At 41.9% G+C, this 23,364-nt stretch overlaps 1 long non-coding RNA gene across 1 annotated transcript; it reads left to right on the top strand.

Moving 5' to 3' along the window:
- The first annotated feature begins 14,789 nt into the window (after window positions 1-14,789).
- LOC149915744 (uncharacterized) lies at window positions 14,790-21,076 on the top strand. The gene is made up of 5 exons (XR_016471716.1): window positions 14,790-14,968; window positions 16,082-16,122; window positions 17,648-17,761; window positions 18,041-18,159; window positions 20,629-21,076. It is a non-coding gene; the product is annotated as an uncharacterized LOC149915744 (long non-coding RNA).
- The last annotated feature ends 2,288 nt before the right edge of the window (window positions 21,077-23,364 follow it).

The raw sequence follows: 23,364 nt of genomic DNA, 5'->3' as shown, positions 1-23,364 counted from the left end.
AGAGAATGGAAGGTGTGAGGCCTTTATGTTTTAGGAAGGATGTGCCCTAGGGGAGGATAAGCAACAGCAGTTTCCATCACCCTCCTCTGGGTTCGCTCTGGCCTCAGCTCTGGTGTGCAGAGTGACATTGGTTGAGCCAAGCAAAGCTGCTGAACTGCAGAATTCCAGGGCAGGGCTCTGCTCTCCAGCACTCACCCACACCTCTGCACGTTCCTCCCAAACATCCTCAATGGCTAACTAGGGCCTAGTTCAGTGTGTGTGTCCAGGTGCCATCGGTGCTGTACAGAGGGGAAAGGAAGGCAGATGGAGGGCAATCTTTTCAGGAATCCTAAGAGATCCACCAGTCAGCTTTCTGTGTATGGTCAAAATAGATGTAATGAGAACAGAGGCTTTCCTCTCTCTACATGGTTTGTCAGCTGTATCATGTTTGAATGATGGGCAGACTGACAGACGGTCCTGGGTATGCAAGTCATTTTTTCATCTTTCTGAAGTGTTTTTTGCAGTTTGATTTCAGTTTTGAGAGGAATATGCTTTTCCTACAGGCACCTCTTCTAAGGTGATACTGTGGTAGTTGAAATGGAAATATTTGTGAGACTGGAGATTCGTGTCTGTTTCAGTCTGGGTGCAGCTCAGCAGAACATAAACTGGGAGGTACTGAAGACATTCAGAAATATCACTGCGTGAGCGCTGTGTATCTTTGCTTTGTAAGTATGAGCTGTGCTGATGATGTATTTACAGTTTGATTTGAGGAGCTGTAGTTTGCTGCAGTACGAATTCCTCTCCGTTGAGATTCAAAATTCTCATGTGAGAGGAGGCAGCTGGGATTTGGCAGGTGTGCATGTATTGGAGCCCACGTAGCTCTTCCTGTACCTCTGTTCTGTTGAGTTCTTTGTCAGCAGTGCGTTGGCCTGATTGAAACATGATGTGGCACTTCGGTGAAAACTGAGCAAGATTTACTAATCCCTTTTGTATTTAAGAGAGGCTTTTTTAGCAAGAAGGTTCATTGCTGGTCTCATGCTGCAGGCTCCAAATGAGGTTTCCAAAATGCTTCCAGGAGCACTGGAAGCTGGCCTGCCTCTATTCCAGCTGAAGTGGTGCTGCATCCAGGAGCTGGTTGTGGATGTAACAGCACAGAATGCCTGACGCTGCTCCGGGGGTGATGGAGAAAGTGTAGGGAAGAGCTGGATATTGTAAGAGAGGAACTAATGTTGCAGAGAGCTGTCCCTGTGCCCTGTCTGTTCCACACTGGTGTTAAGTGCTTGGATTGTCATCTGGCAGGAGGCTATCATCTTTGGCTATCACATCGTGTACCAGGATGGCATCCAGAATCTTAGGCAGGACAGGAAGCAGTGAGCTCTCTTCATAAAGATCTCTTTGCTTTCTCCAATTTGGAGCAAATGTGTTCTCATTCGTGATATTATAAAAGGTGACAAAAATGCAAAGATATTTGGAATGTTTATTATTATTATTTTTAATCCATCACAATCCAGGGTGTGTGTTTGCTGCAGTGTGCAGATGGAAGGCTGGTTCCTTGGCTGCTGGCCCTGAGCAGGCAGCTGCACACTTGGGTGTGCAAACAGCAGCTCAGCCCGGCCTATGTGGACCCACATGGCTGCTGGCTGGGCAGGAACTCCGTGCATTTTCCAGTTCTATCCCAGTCATATTTCGTTGGGTTATTCCTTCATCAAGGGAGTTCTACTCTATAATTCAGTACATCTTCTGCTCCTGCTGCTCACAGCACTATGCAAGCTTGTTGTGTCCTCACTTCTGGACAGTGAATTATTATTAATTCTGGACAGAAGTGACCAGATGAGCTCAGTCCTCAACCTGTAGAATAGTATGAATGTCTTCTTATATTTAGGGGAAATGCTGCCTTTAATAGAATCGAAAGTACTTTGTCCTCTTCCACAACCACATCGTCCCAGTGACTTGCATTTATGCTGTGTTTCTTTGTCCTCTGATGTCACTTTGTGCTGAGGAGCTCCCAGTTGTAGCTGCACTTCCCGATAGTAGTCTTTAAACGTACTGCTTTGGAGCAGTGCAGTAGGTAGGAATTCTGTCACAGCAGTTCTCTAGGTTTTCTCACCGTGCAACAGGTTTTCTGCTTCCTGACATTCATGTCTTCATTCATACATTTTTTTGCCACTCCCACATTTCTGTCAAAACTACTAATTAAAATACTAAATAAGCTCTGTCACTAAATTCTGTGTGAAGCTTTGATGTAAACCAGGTATATCCCTTAATACCTGCTCCTTAATTTGCTGTTTGAAGCACAATGCCTTGCCTTCACAGGGCAGCTTCACTCACATTTAAAGGGCCTCTGTTCTGAAGGACAAGGAGAATTGGGCCACGGGATTGCATTAAAACTTCTCCCTCCCTAATTACTGTTTCAAAAATAGAGTACTAACCACGAAAAGGAAGTACTGGCCAGTGGTTCATGCATTAACCTGGGCTGAGGGGAAAAAAGGGATCAGATCCTGTTGTACAACAGTGACGATGAGCAAATTAATTACTCTTGTTTTGCATACAGAGACACTGTATCAAGAAGGCACTGTGACCATTCTGCAGTGACATGGTCCAAATTTGGCTGTGGCTGGTCTTAAAATTTGAGCAAGCAACAGAGTATAGAGTATATGCCAAGTTTAGATTCCTCCTTTGTCCTCCACTGACACCGTTTTCTCTTTCACATTTCCTTTTAAATGTCTGAACTGAGGACAGCCTTACACAATTGCTTTCAGCACTTCATCGTTGCCTTAACATTTGATGATATTGCATCTTTTCATGAGGTTCTCTTATGGGTTTACATTCTCTTACTGAAAGCACTAAAGCACGGGAAGCTAGCATTTCATTTATAACCATATACAAATAATGTCGTGGCTTGTCCTTCAACTGCAAACTGATAGGACAGCATGAATAACATGTCACGTAGCATCTGGACCTGGTCTGACAACTCTTACAAAGTTATTATGGATAACGTTAATCTGAGGAAAGCAGGTGTGTGCCCTGCTGCTGTGTGTGACAGAAGCCCTTTCCGATGGCGCATCAGTTTGACTTTCTGTTCTTATTATTGTTCTCATCTTTACCTTATCAGATTGTTTTCCTGTTTTCCATCTTTGGACTGTTCTAGGAAATAAGCAAAGTACCCTAAGAACAATCTTTGCCTCCAGATTTCCAAAGCTTGGGGAAGCCTGACTATTCAGTCACAGAGTTAACATTTACAGCCAAAACCACAGCTGTCACACTCCCTGAGCTCCCTGTCCATCCCAGTCCTTGCCTTATCCCCTTCTGTATTTTGTAAGGAATAGTATTGATTCAGAGTAATTAGAAAGCTCTTACCTTTAGGTAACTGGCAAATTCTGGGAGCAAAAATGCTTTATAAGTTGATCAGTTCATCCACGTCTTTCCAATGCAGCTGTGTCTAGGAAAGGAAGCAGCACACACGACTGGTGACATGACTTGCCAACGTGCCTCAGTAATGTATCTGGCTGGAGAAGCCAGCGAGTCAGGTTAGTAGCTGGTGTATAATTATCACAGCCTACAGCTCACACCTGCTGTGCCACAGAAGGAATGTGGTGTGACAGGCTTGCACTGGAGTATTTCCCAGATAGTTTTCTAATATCACATAAATTTTACTTCATGCTATCCTGAAGCCTAGATGCAGACAACTAGAAGAAGCTTGGGAATAACTTGGGGGTGATGGAGGGAAGTGTATAACCTAACCCATCACACTTATATACCTAACCATCACAGGGACTTATAAAGCTGTAGGTGCTGTTGAATCTGGGACTCTGACATTTTGTTCTTGATGTCAGAGATTATTTTCAGTTCTGACTGATAAAGTCTTTATGCTTAGATCAACAAATATGTCTGTGCAGGGTAATAGCCTTTGACACCACAGCTATGGTCTTGGTGGCCAGGTTTGTGGCTGAACTTGGCTTTTTGTGAAAGCAGTGCTTTATCTCAGTGGTGGGGTGACCCTGGCCACCAGACCCCCACCCAGCCCCCTTCCCCTTCTCAACAGGTCAGTGGGAAGAAGAAAGGTGGAAATACTTGTGGGCTGAGGTAAAGACAGGGAGATTGCTTGCTGATTGTTGTCATAAGCAAAACAGGTTCGACCCGCAGAAAACTGATTTAATATATTGCCAATTAAAATAGATTTGGATAGTGAGATTGGCTGAAGCTAAAAACATTCCTTCACCCCCTCCTTCTCCACAGGCTCGATCTCACACCTTCACTCCCAGCTCTTCTATCTCCTCCTCATCCCGAGCAGCACTGGGCAGCAGGGGATGGCAGCTTGTGGGCAGCCCATAACAGTTTTACTTGTCCCAGATTTCAGCTTCTTCAATGTCCTTTCACCAGCAATTGTATATATAGGTATCCACTATAGCTATAGCTTTTGACATTTAACCTCATGTATGTCTCCCCATTAAATACAAACATCTCCATTTTTACAATTTTTAGTCACACACATGGAAGTGATCTTTCTTCTTCAATGACACTGACCAGTGAGCCCTGAGAAATAAAACCTTCCTTAAGAAGATGTCAAAGTAATACATCTCCTCCAAGCATTTCCATTTCAGTAAAGCAGCATTTTAATGTCTGCATTCAAATTAAATTGTGCAATAGTACTATTACCAATCTGTTATTCCTTTTACATGAGGAGAATGAAGGAGTGAATAACGTGCTTGACATCACACAGGAAACCTGTGAAAGAGCAAAGACTTGAAATGCAAATATAATAGGATTAACCAAGGTTAATGTCTGCCATCCCTCCACGTTTTTAATTTAGCCTAGAGACAAAGCTCATCAGGGGAGTCTGCCATTGTTCTGGTGGTGGTTAAATGTAGATCACGGCACAAGGGTAGTGCTGAGAGTGCTGAGACTTCATTCTTGACAGCGAGGAGCAGGAGAGCTGTACCTAGTCCTTTGGTCCAGCTGAGAGAGGCAGGTGATGTGCTTCCACATTAATATCAGCCATCAGCAAATCATCCATTACCAACAAAAATCTCCGTTTCCAAGACTTTCCAAGACCCAGTGAGGCAAGGAGTGTGAAAACCTGAAGTGCTCAGCACTTCACTCTGTTCTTCCTTCACCTGTTGCCAGTTTCTCGGCTGTACCTCAGTTGCAAAACAATTTTGCTACTCATTGTGCATTCCTGACTGTTAGAGGTCAGGGTTTTCCTGTCCTGCTGCAGCCCTTTCTTTGGGGAGGTTTTGTCCAGAGGTCAAGCACAGCCTAATTTGAAGTGGCAGCGTGAATTCCCAGGGAAAAGTGGGTGTGTTGTGCTCTGGCTGCTGGGAGTGCTGCAGATGGGCTCCTGCTGAGGAGAAGCCATTGCATTAAGCAGTCCTGTGGTGCACTTGGATGGAAGAATTACTGAGATGTTCACACTTGGGGAGCTATAGCTGCTTTATTTCCTCTCAGAGCGTCACTTGCTAAAGCCAGAGCACCCTGTCTGCAGACACTCGGGTGTCCACACATCTGTGCACACTGCTGCCCGCCATCCTGTACTTCTCACCACAGCTGCTGATCACTGCCGAGTGAGCCTCATCCCTATATGTCAGGTAGGACCTGAGAACACTGATGCATTTCTTCCCCTATTGCAGTGGGAGGGCAGGACCTGGGCTCTTAGCTGGGGCTGACCTGGCACAGACTCTCCCTCTACATGTCTCTGTGCTTTCTGTGCCGTGCAGATGCAGTCATTAACAGCTCACTGCTACTGTGAGATATAGACACTAGTATAAAGTTTTCAGTCACCAGTTGCTTCAAACTTTTCAGCTACAGATCCATCTGTGAACAGATTACCCTCTGCTGGCACACCAGGGATGTTTGTAAGTTTTGCTTGGAAGCACCTTGTTTGTTTTCACCCATAACATGCTTTGCACTGGCAAAAATCAAGAATGAAGGAATGATGTTCATCAGCAAGTAATGAAATGAATGAAAACAGGAAGGATAATGAGCCTTCAGAAACTTCACCTGGCTTATGTCTCCAGAACTCTAAGAATAACACAGTGTTACAGAATATAAAGTATATATTGTCAAACACATCTACAAGTATTTATCTATGTACAGGTGGGTGTCCTGCTGGCACTAGACAAGCATCTAATGTGCACCTGACTTTTTAGGGGTTCCATAGAAGAGCTCACCTGTCTGTATAGGGAGAGCTGGATAAGGCTGCCAGTGACTGCATGTTCACACTGCAACATACCATTCATTACAGAGGTGTTCTAGGATCTAGTGAAAACACTGTGTGAAGAAAGATACAGATTGCAATCTGAACCTCAGCAGTAGGTTTGGGTGTGCATGAGTGAATGGAATAAAAAGCCATGGATACCCAAAGGTGCATATGTTACTCTTGGTTTTAATAGCATGTGAGATGAGAAGGGAGGAATGGCTGCTAGGCTGCACGCTGCAGGGGCTGTCTGTGCAGGATTGCCTGCACCTTTCTGCTCCTGCCCAGGTCTGTGGGGAGACAAAGGGATACTCAACACAGACTGGTATGTTTTTTTTTTTTTGGCTCATGCAGAGTTTTGATCAAATAGGCAAAGGCTTGGTTTTAGGATGGCTGTAGTTGGTTATCAAATTCACACTTGTGTGGCAGGATATTGGGAAACTATGTATTTTAAATAAAATACTTTTTCTCGGAACATATTGTGTGTTCTGGAGGGTACAGAGTTTAGATTCAGCTACAGTTCCACTCTCGTTGTTTGCATATACAAATGTTAGCTTAGTAATTACGTACGTGTACATAATTTTGTTTCGTGGTTGTTGTGAAGGTGGTAATCACAGCCCTGAAATCCTTTGCTCCTTGCTTCTCAGTGACTGCGCACTGCAGTCGGAGACATCACCTCTGAGAAGGACGTGGCTGTGTGGAGAAGGGGCTCATTTCTCTGGGGAGGGGTGTCTCTCCTTGCCCCTTTTTCACCCCTGAAGACTAGAAGAGAAAAAAAGTGATGAAACCCCGAGTGCTTCTGAAAATGCTCACACACAAGAAATTCTTATTGCAGTGTAGGATGGCTTAAGTGCTGAAATATTTAGGACAACTTTAATGCTTAACATGCTGTCAAGCTGATGCTTATGAAAGAACCTGATGCTGTTTAAGCTCCTAGGGCTGTTTCCAGGCATATAGGAGCCAGGCATTCACTCTGAAGATGGACCTGTTTCTCCTCTTCCAAGTGGCTCTTGGCTTCTGTATGTTCTCACATTTCCAGCCTTTATTGCAGGTGGGATGGGAGGACAGAAAGATACCTTTTTCTTCCTGCCATGCCTGCCTCCCTCACTGCTATGGACACCCACTGACCTCCCGATGGTTCTTCAGTCTGTGAGGGAAGTGAACCATATTGAAATTTTGTTTACCTGCGTGTTGTTGGATTTCTTTTGCAATCTTAATTGCACTGTTTATTCTAAGAGTGTAATACTTAGCAAAGAGAAAGATTGTATCAGTCCCCTGAATAAGTATGTTGATCCCCTGAATATCCTGTATACTATCAGGGGAAAACAATGGTGTAATAATCATTATAAGTGAGTCCATCAGAGCTGATTGCTTTCTCTATCATCACAAAAGATTGTTCCATGTTGTTGTGTGTAGGAGCTACACTGGCATTTATTTGGATTTCTCCCCCACCCTCATTTTTGCTTGCAGTCTTTCATGTGATGGGACAATTGATTGTTTTTAATGTGTGCAGTTGATTACCCTAGATCTGACTGTAGAGGTTGTTAGCATGCAGTTAAGATCAGAGGAATCACTGTATGTGATACAGGCTGTGAAGCCTCACCCAGTTGTCCCTGCAGAGCTGCTGGTGGAGCCAGAGCACTTCTGGTACTGAGCCCTACACAGGCGTGTAAGGCATCAGCATGGGGAAGCTGCCCCAGTGGAAGATCTAGCCCAGGGCTGAGAGAATCCCAGGGACACACACAGGATAGAGCACACACCACTGAGCCTCTGCTGGGGTAGAGCAGCTGTCTTGTTTTGTCCAGGCCTTGCTCAGGTCATGCATGAGAGCAGAGTGAGACACAGTGGCATTTTCTATATCCACTGACTTTAGAAGGGCCTCAGTCAGCTGCACAGTAGTGCTCCTAACCTTGCAGGTGGATGAAATTGTGAGATGTGTTCTTCCTTTTGCTTCCTTCTCCATAGTCTGTGTGTTCTTTGATTCACAATTGGTTTTTTTTCTTGCTGGTTTGTGTTCAGGATCCAGCCCTGTGGACAGAAATGTCTTTCAGAATGTGACAAAAACAAGGTTCAATCTAGGACTTCCCAAAGACAGCACAGTCTATATTAACTACAACCATATAGTTTCTATAAAACTAGAAAATTAATAATGAATGAAGGTCTTTTCCTAATAAAGCAGCTGGCTATTAGCTTGGAGAAAAGGCTGAACCAGTTACACAAACAGAGATCTGTCTATAGCAGGAAAAAATTGTTTGCACTCAATGGAATGTGGAGCTGACAGTGTTTTGTGATTCAAGAAACCTCAGTGCCTGTGAATATTGCTGCTATTATCTTCTGTAACCATAGCATAGATAGAAAAATATTCCTCTTCTGATTAAAATGCCAAAATACTATTGGTGAGCATACATTCTAATTACTGGGAACCTACCTGTCCTGTTTGGTGTCTGAATACAGCATATCTCTTACACAAGATGGATGATAGTGACTCAGATATGAAACGTCATTCTTATCAGATAGGATCTAGAGATGTGTTGCTATAATATGCAAAGTAAACGTTTGAGTGACACATGGCACATAGCTCAAAACAAAGCAGAAACCACATGTATGCAGTCATTTCCAGATGAAGTTATGTGCAAGGTGAAAAAATTATACGTGGGCTTTTTATAGTCATTTGCCTATTAAAATAAGATGTGTAACATGGAACCAGCCACATGCCATGCAGGAACCTGAAAAATCCATGTATGCTTTGTAAATAAACCCCATCCAAAAGCCCAGCCTGCTGTAGCTGGATTGTGTGCCTCACCACAGTGGGGACCAATTCTTAATTTTGTTAGTAGTGATTTTCCTTTTTTTTCCTTTCTTTTAATATAACAGTTCTGAGAGCTCTGAGCTGGCTGTCAGAAAACATGATTGTAGCATAACAGTTTATTTTGAATTTGTTCACCGAATCATTGAGAATTATTGAATATCCTCCTCTGTTTGTATGGAATATCTTTATGAAAAATATTTTATTGTTTTCTTTTTAGTTTTGATCATGGCAGATATATATGATTTTCAAATATCAAGTTTTGAGACTCTAAATGGAAAAACTCAGTGATGACAATTCAAGAAGTTATTTAAAATATGTTGTCAGTGTTGGTTCTTTCTGACCGGCTGTTAATGGCTTTCAAGGGGAGACTCTGCCCTGCTAGCTGAGAATCCTTACATTCACAAGAGATGCTACCTTCATGTTCATTCATCCCTGCTGCCAGCTGTAATATTTGTGCTTCCAACCTGGCACCACAGTTTGGCCTGGACAAGGCAGACAAGATTTGTGGAAGTCAGTTGGGAACTATGGGATTACCTCTAAAGTCTTCATGCCTGGGAGTAATGGGCCACGGCAGAGGAATCCTTCTGTAAGAATTAAATTCCATCTCCTGGTTAATATTACACCTTAATGACTGCTAGACCCAGAACCACAAAGAAATAGGCTCTAAAATGGGAGAAAGCACAGAATAGAGACATTTCCTGCAGAGAGGACAGACTTATTTTGCTGGCATGACTGCGGTGCTCACACTGTGGTTGTGCAATTGGGATATGATCGGCATGTCTGAGAGTTGTAAAATTTCCTGCTGGAGTTTATTGATTTCTTTCTTTTCAGTAACACAGATGGGAGTCTGCAGAATTTCTGTCTGTGTGATACATGCAGTGAAGCTGCCTTATAGACCTCCATACTGATCCCAGGAGGAACGAGGCTGGACAATTTGTCCTTAGGGGCATTTTGGAAAGTTAGTTATAAGCATCCATAGCCAAGTGATCAATGTCAGCAGTAAGCAATGAGGTGCTGGAAGGAGATGGATGGTTGAGCTGGGTTGCAGGCCAGGGATGTTTCTGATGTAAGGAAGAGTATGTGGTTGGATGGCTGAATAATTATCTAATTACACACTTTGGCACGGTCAGAGGAGCAAATAAGTAAGTTGTCCTTAGAATTCTTTGTTTTAAATATAAAAGTTTAAAAGGAGATTGAACATGCTTTAAATAAGCCAAAAATACCCGTTCTTTTGCAAAGACTGCTGAGTCAGGGCTGCAGGCTAGTTCTGATTGCAATGGAAGTATTTTACAGGTGGCTCCAGCAAAGGATCCTGCCATAGAAGAGAAGGTCAATGCAAATGTATTGGTTACCACAAATTAAAAGGGCATCAAAGGCACAAATATACAGAGTCTCATCGCCTGCTGCCTCTCAGAAGAGGGGCTTTGTGTCCTCATATCAAGAAGGAGCCAGGTGTGTGCTGCCAGGACTCATGCCCACATTGATGGGGGTTCTGCTAGGGGCTCTTGAGTCACCTAATTAACTGGGTATGTAATTAATGCTGGTCCCAGAGTGAAGTAAGGCATTTCCTGGGAACATAGTTGCAGCTGGAACACCTACCAGCCATAGCACAGATAGCTATTCTGATAGGGATTGTGTGCTAAGAAAAATGGAACAGGCGGTTTCTTTCTGAGCAAGACCAGAGAGTAGTGATAGTAAAGCCAGATTCTCCTGAACTGAGTAGGGAAAATATGAACTGGAGAAAAATGGAAAAATTACCCACCTATTTGTTGTATTTGGCTCAGACAGCTGAAGGAGCTTCTCTTGTTTAGGAGATTTGACTGAGTGAGAAGCACTGAAAGCATTTAGAATTATAGATCGGAATCACTCAAGTTGGAAAAGACCTTTAAGATCATCGAGTCCATCTGGCAATTCATCCCTACCATATCCACTGCCCTTTGTCTCTCAGTGCCACATCTCCACGCACAATTAGAAGAGAATATGACAATAATATGTAAAAAGCAAAGCTGCAACAGTTGAAAACTAAAGTACAGATTAATAATACATTGATTACTGAAATCAGTATTGTATCAAAATGGAAATTCAGACTGAAGCTGTACAGGCACCAAAGCACTCACGGCATAGGAAGTGGCTTAAAAACCATGAAGATCCTATGGTGACATTTCTCTGGGTTCAGCTCACCCTGCAGCTGGTTTACTGTGTGCTGCCACCTGCAGTCTGTGTTGGTCCAGAGCTTCTCTGATTCGCTCAGTGACAGAACAAATGCACACCTTGTCTTCTCACTTTCAGAAGCCTCAGATTTAAATATATTCATATGTACTATACTGAAATTCCAGATATTGAATAATCAAATAATTTGTGAATACTAAAAACAGATACTAAAACAATACTCTAAACAGAATAATTTGTGAAGATTGAATTAAAAAAAAAAAGTAGAAGAAAGATAAAAACCAGAAGTATCTACTCAGATCTTTTACCAACAATTCCATCATTAATATAAAGATAGAAAGTAGTGGTCAATAACAAAGTCTTTAATTTAGTACCTCTTCTCAGTGCATACTACATAATAACTACTATTTGAAAGCTATGAATCCTTTCCATCACTGAGTTCAAAATAGGCCATTCAAAGCTCTGTGTGGGGGTTTTGTTGTTTTGTTCTTCTGGAGCTCAAGTTGAGGTCAGAATCTACAGCCCTTCATGATCCTTTATTATTTAGGCACCTTTAAAGTTATTTTTGGATTTGATCCCGGAGCCCTCTCACATTGGAATGACCCTATTCTTGAGCCTTGTGCAGCAGCTGGGGTATCAAGTCCTTACTAATTAAAATGATCCCATCTACTTTATATGCAGTGCTTTCCTTGATGGAAACAGGCGACATGATAGCTCACCTTAGAGGAAATCAATCCTCTGCCTGAAACAGTTTCCCCAAACCACTGTCCAGCAATGTCCAAATATTTACCAGGCTGTATCTGGAGCTGTGCCAGGAGTGACTTGCAGGGAGTTAAAGGTGTGCAAAAGCAGTACAAGAGATCAGGGAGGGAATTATCCCGAAATGAGCTGTAAGTAGGATGGTTGTTAAGGTACTTATTGTACTGTAGAACTTGCTTAATGTTCTCCTGTCAGGCTGTGAAAACACATCCTTATGCTGGTGTGTGACTGAATTTAAAAGTCATTTGTGCTTGGTGGAGTAGTTTAAAGCAATTTCCTGCTATTTCTAGTTTCAGTCCTGCTTAACTGCTGAAATCCTACCCTTTGTAATGCAGTCCTCATTCTGCAGGCGCTGTGACATGAAAAAGCAGGCACATAACTCTGGAGAGGTTGCTAAATGTGGTCACTGTGGTCAAGTGAAAACTTTGTTTTGGTATGGAAAGACAGGAATTTTACCTGTGCATAGCTTCTGGCTGCCTAGATGTTGTTCACTTAAGCGCAGGAAATTGTTCTGACCGACTGAGAAAGCTGTTCAACCTTCCTTTTGTTTGGTGACAGTGAAGTAATTGAAAGCCACCACCCAAGGCCAGAATTCACACATCCTTAAAAGTCAACCAGGCCAGGTAGTCCCATAAGCCCCGAGACTGGGGGTGGTGCTGGCTGGCTGTGAGTGAATGGGTGCCTATAAGTTGTAGAAACTGAAAGAGAAGACAAGTAAACTAAAGAGTCATTGTGCTCTTAGCTGTGTTCTTCTGTAGAAGGTCCTCTAGGATGTTAGCCCCAGCAGATGGAGATATCGCCTGCATTGCAGGACCAAAGCTAATTGGATTGCGTGAGCCTCGGTAAGAGGCAGCATTAGAGAGAACAAGGCATCTCTGTGCCGCTGAGAGATGAATGGAGTATTTCAGTTCTGCAGTTACGCCTAAGTTTTGAAACCTCTGAAGTGCTGTAATGTCATTTTCAGTTACGTTAGGATGAGAAAAGAAGATACAGAGAACAGCTGTGACAGGAGTCAGCTGGAGTAAATTGTGCTGTGCAGGTAGTTAGGATTTGTTTGAGATGAAACAGAGCCCTGGGATGGGCTCCTTGGCTTTGAGTCACTGCTGAGCAGCCCAGTCCCACTGCCACCACCTGCCTGCAGTCCTGCTATGGTTCAGGCAGAAAGGAAACGCCTGCGTCATGGCCCCGCTTATACATACACCCAACTCCTGCTTTACTTGGGAACCAGGTACTAAATCACCAAGATATTTTTACATGGAGATATTCAAGGGAGGAGTGTTTTCTGTGTGGAAAATTAATCAAGAATCTCTCTGCTCTCTACTTTGCTTGTGTGTGCAAACAAGCACTGTTAGCAGAAGTGGCAAAATCTGTTCCTAGTAAAAGAGGTCTGTCATTAGACTGTGTTCCATCAGAGGTGACATGTGCTGACATGAGGAGTCTTTGTGCATTCTTTTTACAAGATTTCATTGCTGTCCATGAGGTCCTGTTGTTGCTCTTCAGATATTTCTGACTGAAGGATTGAAAGAAACACTGTTGCTTCTAACCAAATGCTTTCATTTTTGGAACATAAGGAATTCATGCAAGTGACAGATCAGAGAGCAGTTAATTCTAACAAAGCATGATTTTCTCAAGGAGCCTGACTTGGGAGGAGAGTGTTTCTTCTCAATAAATAACTATTAAGCAAGAGTAAGCTGGGTTCGGTACCTCTGGGAATTCTTTGCTCTGCTCTGTCATTAACTTGTGCAAAAAATCCTCAGCAGTATAACGCATGTTTCCTTATGCCTCTATTAGGAATGTAACAAAGACATTATGCAAGAAATACCTCTTTTTTTTTTTTTTTTTGCCAGACCTGCTTGCCCCTGACATCCATTTCCTAGGAAAGATGAGTGAATGCTAGAGAACAGCCAGTGGCATTGCTGTGAAATGCACAGCTTTAGCTGCAGAATGAAGAGAAGTATTTCTCCTACTTTGTCATCTGATTGCCGCTCTCAGTGGCTGATGGCAAAATGGCTAATAGTTTCATGTAGCAGTAAGATAGGCCAGTGCACTGAGAACCTCAGGAATATTACTCTTTTTCATCTCTTTTCTCCTCGATGTCAGCTGAGTGACGCTTTCCCATCTGTCATTGCAACCTATCTCTGGATTGTTGCAACAGCGTTCATCAGCAGAACTGACAAAACCCAAATGACATGAACGACAACAGAGAAAGTCCCAGATGTTACTTCATCAACACTTTTACATGGGGTGATCAGCTGTGTTCTGCTCAGTCTCATCAGCTCGCTGTTTCGCTCTTAGCAAACAGTGCTCCTGCACTGGGGCTTTGTCTCAGGGTAAAGAGGTGTGTGGAGGGCAGAAAGACCAAAAATGAGCAGTAGCTCCAAACAACCTACTGCAAGATTTCCCCTTTTGTGGTTTAGAAATGTATTTCTTGGCATTTCAGTAATTCTGTGATCAGAAGATACACAAGTGATCAGGAGATCTGTCGCTGGAGAGTCCAGATTTGGATCCTTCTCACTCTGCAGTAAGAAGAGCCTGTGACAAAATCTGTCGGAAGGAAATGTGTTCATGGTTTGTGTCCTCTGCATTTTGCAGAGAAAGTAGTGAAACTAACCCAGCACGTACTCACACACACGAGTTGAAAAATGGTACCTTTCCCTGTTAATTTGGAAGGGTGGTTCACCAGTGCCCTGTCCTGATGGTGTCTTCTGAGAGCAAAAGCCAGGGAATGTTGTTATTGACCTTCCACATGTATTCCTGACAAAGTCACACGCAGTGATTATAAAAACAGTTCCAATACAGAAGAAAATAAGAAAACACAAATGTTTGCTAAATTGTTGGGAACCTGTATGGGAACTGTTGAGTCACAGCCCGAACCACTGATTGAGCACCTGGGAAAGGACCGGGTCAGCCCTGAGAGCACAGGTGAGGGCAATTCAGCTGTGCAACCAGAAGGGGTGGAGCCTGGCTGCACCTGTCTTAGACCTCACTGGGGAAGGGTCTCTGATTGGAGATCCATCCCTTGTGGAGTTTCTCTTGTGAGCCTACATCTCCAGAGATGGGTGAGCACTTTTTCTTTGTGACGCCTTTTCAGTGCACTGGTCCTTTTGTCATTAAACCTCCTGTATCACCATTCCATCTCATTGATCTTTCTGATGGCTGCAGAACCCCACACCACTATCCTGTGCTCCCTCTGAGCCAGCTAGCAGCAGCAGTAGTAGTACAGATCTTCTGGCTTAAGTTTACAACAGGATTTAAAATTTTTTGGAGGATTTTTTGAGTAATGATGTCGTACTGTCATTTTGAGCCTGTGGCATCTAATGCTGTCCACCTCTTTAAAAGGGTTTTAAGGTGCAGAGGTGCAGCATCTAATCAGTAAGGGATGGCTTGTGTCTAGAACAGAATATACCCAAAGAGAAAGCTAAAAGCAAAAGGCAATTTCTGCTGATGGTTATACAATAGATAATGTGTTTAGCCTTAATTGTGTTTACTGTAAATGGTGCCCTTGAGGGAAAGCTAATATGAGCAGTTTCTCAGTCAAGAGTGGAGCCACAAAATAGGTATGGTTTTAAAAAAATTCACCCTCTGCTCGTGAGGTTTTCAATCTTCCTGAGGGCAGGAAAGTGGTGTGCAGTAGTGGCAGGGTGAACATTCAGCTGTTATGGGAATGTTGACTACAGAAGACCTGATAATAGGACACGGCATCAGCAGAAATGGAAACATCCTAGCCAAGCAGCTTCATAGTATTTGTGACAGGGGGTAGTGCATTTTCACAACTGGCAATATCTTATTTTTCTGTGTTACCTTAAGATATAATCCTTAATATACCAAAGGTCTGCAGGCCAGAGACAGAAAACCACTGGTTTAGAGATACTGAGCAAAATGGAAGAGTAGGCTGGATGATGTCATGAGAACATCTGTTCCTTTGCCTATTAGAACTACTTTCTTTGATTATTATTTTCTTATGTTTTGACCTCACTTCTGTGGAGTGGTAGAGCACTGAAGCTGAACTTGTTTGCATACATGGAGACTTATGCTGTGTTCCTGCTTGACTAAGAAATGCAGTGATTGTAATTGCTCCATTGATGGCTGTGGTTGTGTCTCAAATCTAAAACAAGTCCCAGCAAAATGCTTGGTCTTTCAGCATCTTCCATTGCTTTTTTATCTTTCCACAGTGCAACCATAACTCTGATATGGGCTTCAACAGAGATGGAAGGTGAGATTGGCACACAGCATGTTTCTGCCAAGCCAGTCAGCAGTGGAGCTTTGCTTCCATGTTATGAAATCTAGAATTCATTCTGTAATTGATCTGAATAATCCCTGGGGAATCAAATCTTTGGAGGTACACATGACAGATTGGTTCTTGTAGCTCCTGCTAATAGCCTTGAGCTCCTTCAGCACAACATAGGTTATTTTCTTTTCTTTTTGGTTGCTTCAAGTTTGGGTAAACACACAGCTTCTTCTCTTTTTCCCTGTATGATGGAGAAAACTAAACATTCCTTTCTCTCACAAGGGTTTGTTATGACTGGTTCAGCATTTGAAAAGCATTTACCAATTAAGATGCAATTTGAGTTAAAGCACTCTTTATCATACAGTTTAAGTCCTTTTCCTCTCAGTCTCCACCCAGTACTGCTTTCCTTTTGCTCCAACATAAGCTGAATTTGAAATGCCACCACCCTTCTAGCTTCTGAGAGGGTAACTTCATGCAAATGACAAGTCCTGCTCTCACTGTTTGTTTGGAAGTGAATTGTGGGGCAGCCATAGAGTGCTCTGCATTAAATTGTGGTGTATCTCAAGATAACTACAGAATAACAGCAGAACTTCCAGGCAAGACTTCCCACCTCAAAGGACTGTTTATATCCAATAATGCAAGCTTGCTGAGCATAATTCCTGACTTGGATCGTTGCAGCCAACTCCTTGACAGGGTTTTCCATCAGGGTTGTTAACATATGCTGTAAAGTGGCACCAATTCACCCATGGTCATTTGTTGCACACTGGCTATATGACATCTCAGAATGATCAGCTGCTGGTAGTTTATTCTGTGCTGGAATATCTCCTGGCATGCAGTTATGCAAGGACCCAGGATGGACTAAGTTCAGATAAATTATTGTTTCATTTATGTGCTGCATTGCTTTTAACTGTGTTTAGCAAAATAATTGAACTGTTTAAGGCTGCTTTTCCTAGAATACATACACATGCCTGTATGAAGACACTTGCACCTTTGAAGTGCATTCTTCTTTGATCCCTATAATAGTACCTTCCTTGGGTAGAGTACCTGGTTCAGGTGTCTGCTTCTGTTAATCAGTGCTATTGAACATCGCTTTCCTTTCTCTGCTCACCAGACTTGTTTTAAGATATCCAGCCTTCTATAAACTAGAAAAAAGCACGTTCAGCTTCCCCTGCAGGTATTTGTTTGTAGATGCAATGTGTTTATTGTTCATTAATCAGATATATCTGTCCTCTTTAATGCCTTTAGCTGAGGAGAGGTTTGTCTTACCTTACATCTCCTTTGATCAGAAAGGTAAATTGGGCCCAAAAGCAATACTGAGGTTGTTCCAGCGCAAGAACATTTTGCATGCTCCATTGTAAGAATAGCTTTCTAGGTAATTAAAAAGAGAAAAGAAGAGAGAAAAAACATCAAAGCTGTGGAGCTTTTGTGTCAAGAGCACGTTGCTCCCGTGCTCTGTCTTGCTCTCCATCTGCTCCATGGAAAATGCACTGATTCCTTCATTGTTTGACAGAAGACTTGCTGCCCCAGATCTGCTCAGGAAACAACAGAGTACTTAAAAAGCAGAGAAGCACCTGCAGTTTAAGAGAATGGAAAATCTGCATCAATCTGTGCCATGGAACGCAAGGTGAGGAAGATCCTCAGATAACATGGAGTCCATCAAATATTATCATTTAGCTGGCTGATGCAAACCCTTCTGTTGTTTGCCCTGAAAGATTTTTCCTAATGAATTCCCAGTTTTAAAGAATGCATTTTGCTGGGGTGTCTAAATTCTGTCAAGTTTAAATATCTTCATTTGCAAATCAGTTTTGTCTGCACGTTTTCCTTTGCTACAAAAACACCTGAGTAAATAATTGTGAACCTGAAAATGTAATTAGTATCTTTTTTTTTTTCTTTTCCTTTTCAGTATGAATGGATCATGAATAATTTCAAACAAGAGCAAGATTTGAGACTGTGGTCAATTTCCTCAAATAAATAACTGACTGTAGGATATGACTGAGCAATGTGGAACCTGGCAGCAGAGTGGTAAGGCTAAAGGGCTGGGTGGTTTTTGGTTTTTTTTTTCCCAATTGCGTGGCCACAGTGAAAAATTGAGAACAATTTCACTTTGCTTAAACAAAAAAATGAAGTGACTTGAAAAGTTTGTATTGCACCAAATAGAACGTCTTATTTGCTATGAAACATCCATGCCATGATGCAGAATTTAAGACATTTGCAACCTGATAATAATAATTAAGCTAAGCTGTCTAAACCTGTTATTGAGAAGGTATTGCCAGGGGCTGTTGTGTGATAGCAGTGATAGTGTAGGAGCAGATGTAACATCAGGGTGTGGAATCACCCCATTGCTCACTGCAGTGACTTTAGTGAACGCTCCCATCTGTGCTGCCTTAAGATTTCATTTCACTCAAGTGAAAATCACCCAATCCCACCAAAATGATGTGTTTGGGCTAAGCACTGCACCACATACAAAGATCTATACGATTAATGATCCCAGATTGTCACAACACAGAACATTCATGAACCACTTCTCAGCGCTATGGAAAATAGCCCTTCATTAAAAGGAGGAAATAATTTAAAAAAGCTGATGCTGTGAACACTCCTTTTTTAATCCTCCTGCTTCTCCTGCTCCTTCTCCCACCATGGGGATAGGAGGAAGGAGAAGCCAGGACAGAAGCTAGTGAGATCCCTAGGGTTCAAGCTGCCTATGTAAGCAGAAGCTGAACTTTTAAAGAAGCACTTTTCTTGAGCAGCTCTCTCCTGCAATAGATATAGGCAGGAAGGAGTGAAATGGATAGAAAAAGATTGGAAGCAGGGTAGCTGAGTATTTCCTGTTTGCTTTATCTGTTTGAAACAAAAGGCTTGGAAAGTATTTCCTTTAGTTGATGATGGAGTTTGTAGTCATTGTTGGGAAATGTAGTGTTTAACATCATCGTGTGAGGGCTTTTCTGGTTAATCAGAGCTGAGAATAACTGTAACCAGCCCACTCTCCTGCAAAATATTGCATTGGTATTGCGTTGGTGCTAGAATAGCTTCTGCAGAAACAAGGTCACACAGAAAGAAACACAGTAAGTACTGACCTTAGCTGGCACTACTTCAAGAAACAGATTAGTTTCCTGGAAGAGCTACAGCACCCTCTCTGTTCTAGATCCTTTCTTCAGTAGTGACTGTGGGGCAGTCTCCATACATATTCATCTTATAGACTTGGAACAGGCTGAAAATTGTGTGTCTCACTTGCTCTTTTATTTAATGCAACGTTTACTCATGTTCTCCTTCAAATTTGAATAGATTTGGAATTGTCTTTGAACCTTCCTTCCCTCCCCTTCCCCCCAGTATTTTTGAGCATTTGCTTTATATTTGATCTTCTGATGAAGATTTGAAATTAGATAAAAGCTTTTCATTCAGTTTCGTTATTTCTCAAGCTCCTTCTCAGAGTTTGGAGTCTTATCTTGTACACACCTGCAGAAAGTGTATTGAATTCTTTGCATCAAGGGCTGCTTACATATTCCTGTACCTTATGTGCTGCTTAAAAAAAAATTACAGAAAATGAGTGTATCTGTACTTAGTGCAGAGTTTTACATTTATTCATTTATGTATTTTCAACACTATTAAAGCAGTTTTTATCAGGCATGTGATCTGTAAAAATCATGAGGACTGTGCAATTCTGTTTAAGTGCATTCACTTTTATCAGCTTGTTCCATTCATCTCCTTGCAAGAAGACAGGTGTTGTGGTTTAACCTGGCACCGTGCAGTTGCTCATTCATTCTCCCCTTTGCCAGTGGGTTGGGTGAGAGAATGGGAGGAAAAACAAGTAAAACTTATGGGTTGAGATAAAACTATTTACTAAGATACAGAACAGGAAAAGGGTAATAGTTATGACTATTGTGTGTGTGTATGTGTATGTGTGTATGTATCAGTTGTTGTTATCCTGGACTTAACCAAAAGGGCAGTGCAATAGTCTTTATTGCAGAACACTTTTAAATAAAACACAGCTACATTTTTCCCAATCTCTGTTCTGTTCTGCAGTTGAAAAGTATGAAATGCCATAAAAACAGCCTGCAGAGATTGTGAAAAGTATAAACAATCTTCTTTTGTAAGAGCAAGCTGGATTTAGAAAACCAGCAGCACCACTGTTTATTGAGTGGTGTGACAAGCCAAATCAATCCTGTTACTCTTGTTGTAAAAGAGGTTTTTTTTAATCCTTGTATAGAACATTCTCCTATTTCTGCAAACCAAAGTTCTTGCTGACTCTCAAACCAAATTTTTGATGCTTTTTGAGTCACCACATAATAAATCCCTTCTTTTGTTCAGACATGCATATTTGCATCGTGATCTAAGTGTCAAATGCAGAGTATAAAACTCTGGGCCCAAAGGAGAGCTGTGCTAATGTACTATCACAGTTAAACTTGCATCCATGGCACCCATAAGAGAAATGCAAGGGAGGAGAGCACTGTTATCTGCTAACTTTGCCATCCTCACTTCTTTTTTTTCCTCTAGCTGTTGAACGCATTACGAGCTTTGCTGGGATCCCAGGGGGAGACTACAGAAATTTTATTGTTGTCTTCAGTGAGAGCAAAATAATTTCCTGGGAGCTCTCCTCTGCATTGAAAGATGTCATAAAACTCAACACTTCACCAGGGATATGGGAGAAGTGGGCTTTGTTCTGTTCTCCAGTCTGAATGGATTTAAGCCTACATCGTGCATGTACCCCTCTTCTGGATCTGCATGGCCTTCAGTCTTAGAGCCCTCTGCTGTTGTAGTTCCCTTTGCCAAAAATGAAGCAATTTTATTAATACAATGTGAAAAGTATTAGAGTATCATCTATTGATAAAGGGAATTTTCTAGGTGAACGGAATTTTGTACTTGAGACACTCTTTGGGTGACTTGTACAGGCTGTTTCAGCCAACAGGGACCAGTGAAGAGGGAAACACTGAAGAATAAACAGCCTCGTCTCCCCTGGGAATCCCCTCAGTTGAATGTTCTCATATTCAACTTCAGTATCCTGTGCTTTCAGCTACTAAGTAAGGGGAAAAGCACCACCCTGCTTGGGTTATTGTTTTGCAGAAAGAAATGGGATAGATATTTGGCTCTTGAAGGGAGGGAGGGTCAGGAATCCTAATCAGAGGAGGAGGAACATTTGGCTGAAAGTACCTAAGTTCAGAAGGTGACTTAAGACACACTTTTCTTTTCTGACTGTCACATATTTTTTATATTACATCAGCCCACACATACTCTATAGTGTAACCAATTTCAAAGCCTGTGGCCAACTTCAAAACCTGTATGTACTTTCACATGCATCCACTGCATGGTTTACATATGCCAGGTCTGTAAGAAGATGCTTTTTAAATAGATATTCTTCTGCATATGTAGAATTTAACACCAGTCCACTACCTTCCAAGAAAGTATTATCTATTTTGACTTTGTTAAAGTTTCATGTAATTCTAGGGAAAAAAAAAAAAAAGATGCCACCACTATGAAAGGTGTAAAAGAACCTCTTTGTGAAAGTCAGTTTATCTCAAAGCAGTCTATGCTTTCTATGGCTTCAACATTCCTTTAGCAGAACAGGTCAGAGAGTTTTGCCCTGCCTCTTCATTTCCTAGCAAGTATGGTTAATTCTGTTTGGTGTGAGAAGCATCTGTGGGTTTGCAGCACTGTCTGACTGCACTTTCTGAGGCTGAGTTGTATCTAAAAAAAGAATTGATGCGGTGGATGAAGGCCGTGTCTGATGATCAAATATATAAACCTGGCAGGCTTTCAAGAGTGGCAGGTCTGCTAGCTTGTGGAAACACCCTTCTTTGGCCAGAGATGACTTGTTAGTTTTCAGAGGACTTGAGATAATGTGCGTGTGAGATTCTATATCCAGTGTATTTTAAGAGAGGATGAAGATAAAGATGCAAGCAAGGAGTGTTTTGTTGCTTGTATCTTACAGATTGGAGCGAGTAATCATACATTAAGAAATGTAGTTGGAAGAATGCATTTGTCTTTCCCTGGTGTGGGAGAGAGAATGCTAATGGGATTGATGCCCAAAATAAACACAGATTTTCTAAGCCATATATCACAGCGATCATAAATACAAGAAATCATTTCTTGTTACTTGGACAATAAATGCAGTTTCTGCTACAAACTCCTGGGTACAGGAGCACAGAGAACTCTCTAGACACCGGGATATTGGAGTTTTGTACTGATTTCTCCATCATATGCTTTGCTGTCTGTCTGTGTTCTTTCACTTAGCAGTTTTCATACTATGGGAATTTTACCTTGTTACTTCTTTTTTCTTGTTTTTTTTTTTTTTGTTTTTGTTTTTGTTTTTTTTTTCCACAAGAAAAAAATTCCAACTGTTGCAGTTTTTTTTTTTTTTGCTGGACGGATTGTTGAATTTGCAACAGTGTTTTGGAAGAATCTAGCTGCCCAGTCACACAGCTCATAACAGCTAGTCATTTTCTGAAAGAAGTAGTAACCTCAGCCCTAGGGATGTAAAGTTATTTATACCAGCTTAATCTTAGCTGTGACAGAGAACCCATCCAGTGATACTGAACAGAGCTCTTTGTAGGATGTGAAGTTTAAACATAGATGTGACCTCTCTGCAGTTTGGGATCTACATAGAACAGATGGACTGGGAAAAGAGGAGAACGGAGCTTGTTCTGAAGATGGCACTCAGGTTAGTGAGAAGATCTCAAGGTGCAAAATGGACTTCAAAGATCACCTTGTGGACAGTCACCTTATCAAGAGGGTAATCTTTAAACAACAGTCATCATTTGTTATCTAGAGACATACTTGAACTAGTGCTCAACTCCCAGAAAATGCTACCTTCCTATGGCCCTGCAGAGCAATATTTGTAGGCTGTATTGGCAGATAATAGAACTGAGAGCTGAAATGAGATTTTCTGAAAGGCCATCACCTGGCCAAGCATTACTTACACTCCTTCCCTATTCTATTATTTATATTATTTATGTACTATCACATTTTAATATGTGATATTGCTCTTTGCCAGTCTGTCAAGAGAGACAAAGCAAGTGGGATTTACATCACTGACAAATCTCTTTTCATGTCAAAGTATGAACCAAATGGTTTCTTTTACCTTTCATTTACAATACGAAGATAGAAATGCCTGTGGAGTCGGATGATGGAAAGATCAAGACATTTCATGTAAGAGATGACACTCGAAGTAATTACTGTCTCTCACTGATAACAGAATTATCTTATCATTTAAACACTTTCCTGTAAAACTTTTCA

Source organism: Phasianus colchicus, chromosome 16, assembly GCF_987193195.1.
Source record: "Phasianus colchicus chromosome 16, bPhaCol1.hap1.1, whole genome shotgun sequence".
Lineage (NCBI taxonomy): Eukaryota > Metazoa > Chordata > Aves > Galliformes > Phasianidae > Phasianus > Phasianus colchicus.
The sequence above is the reverse complement of the archived record's forward strand: the minus strand, read 5'-3'. Positions and strand labels throughout refer to the sequence as shown.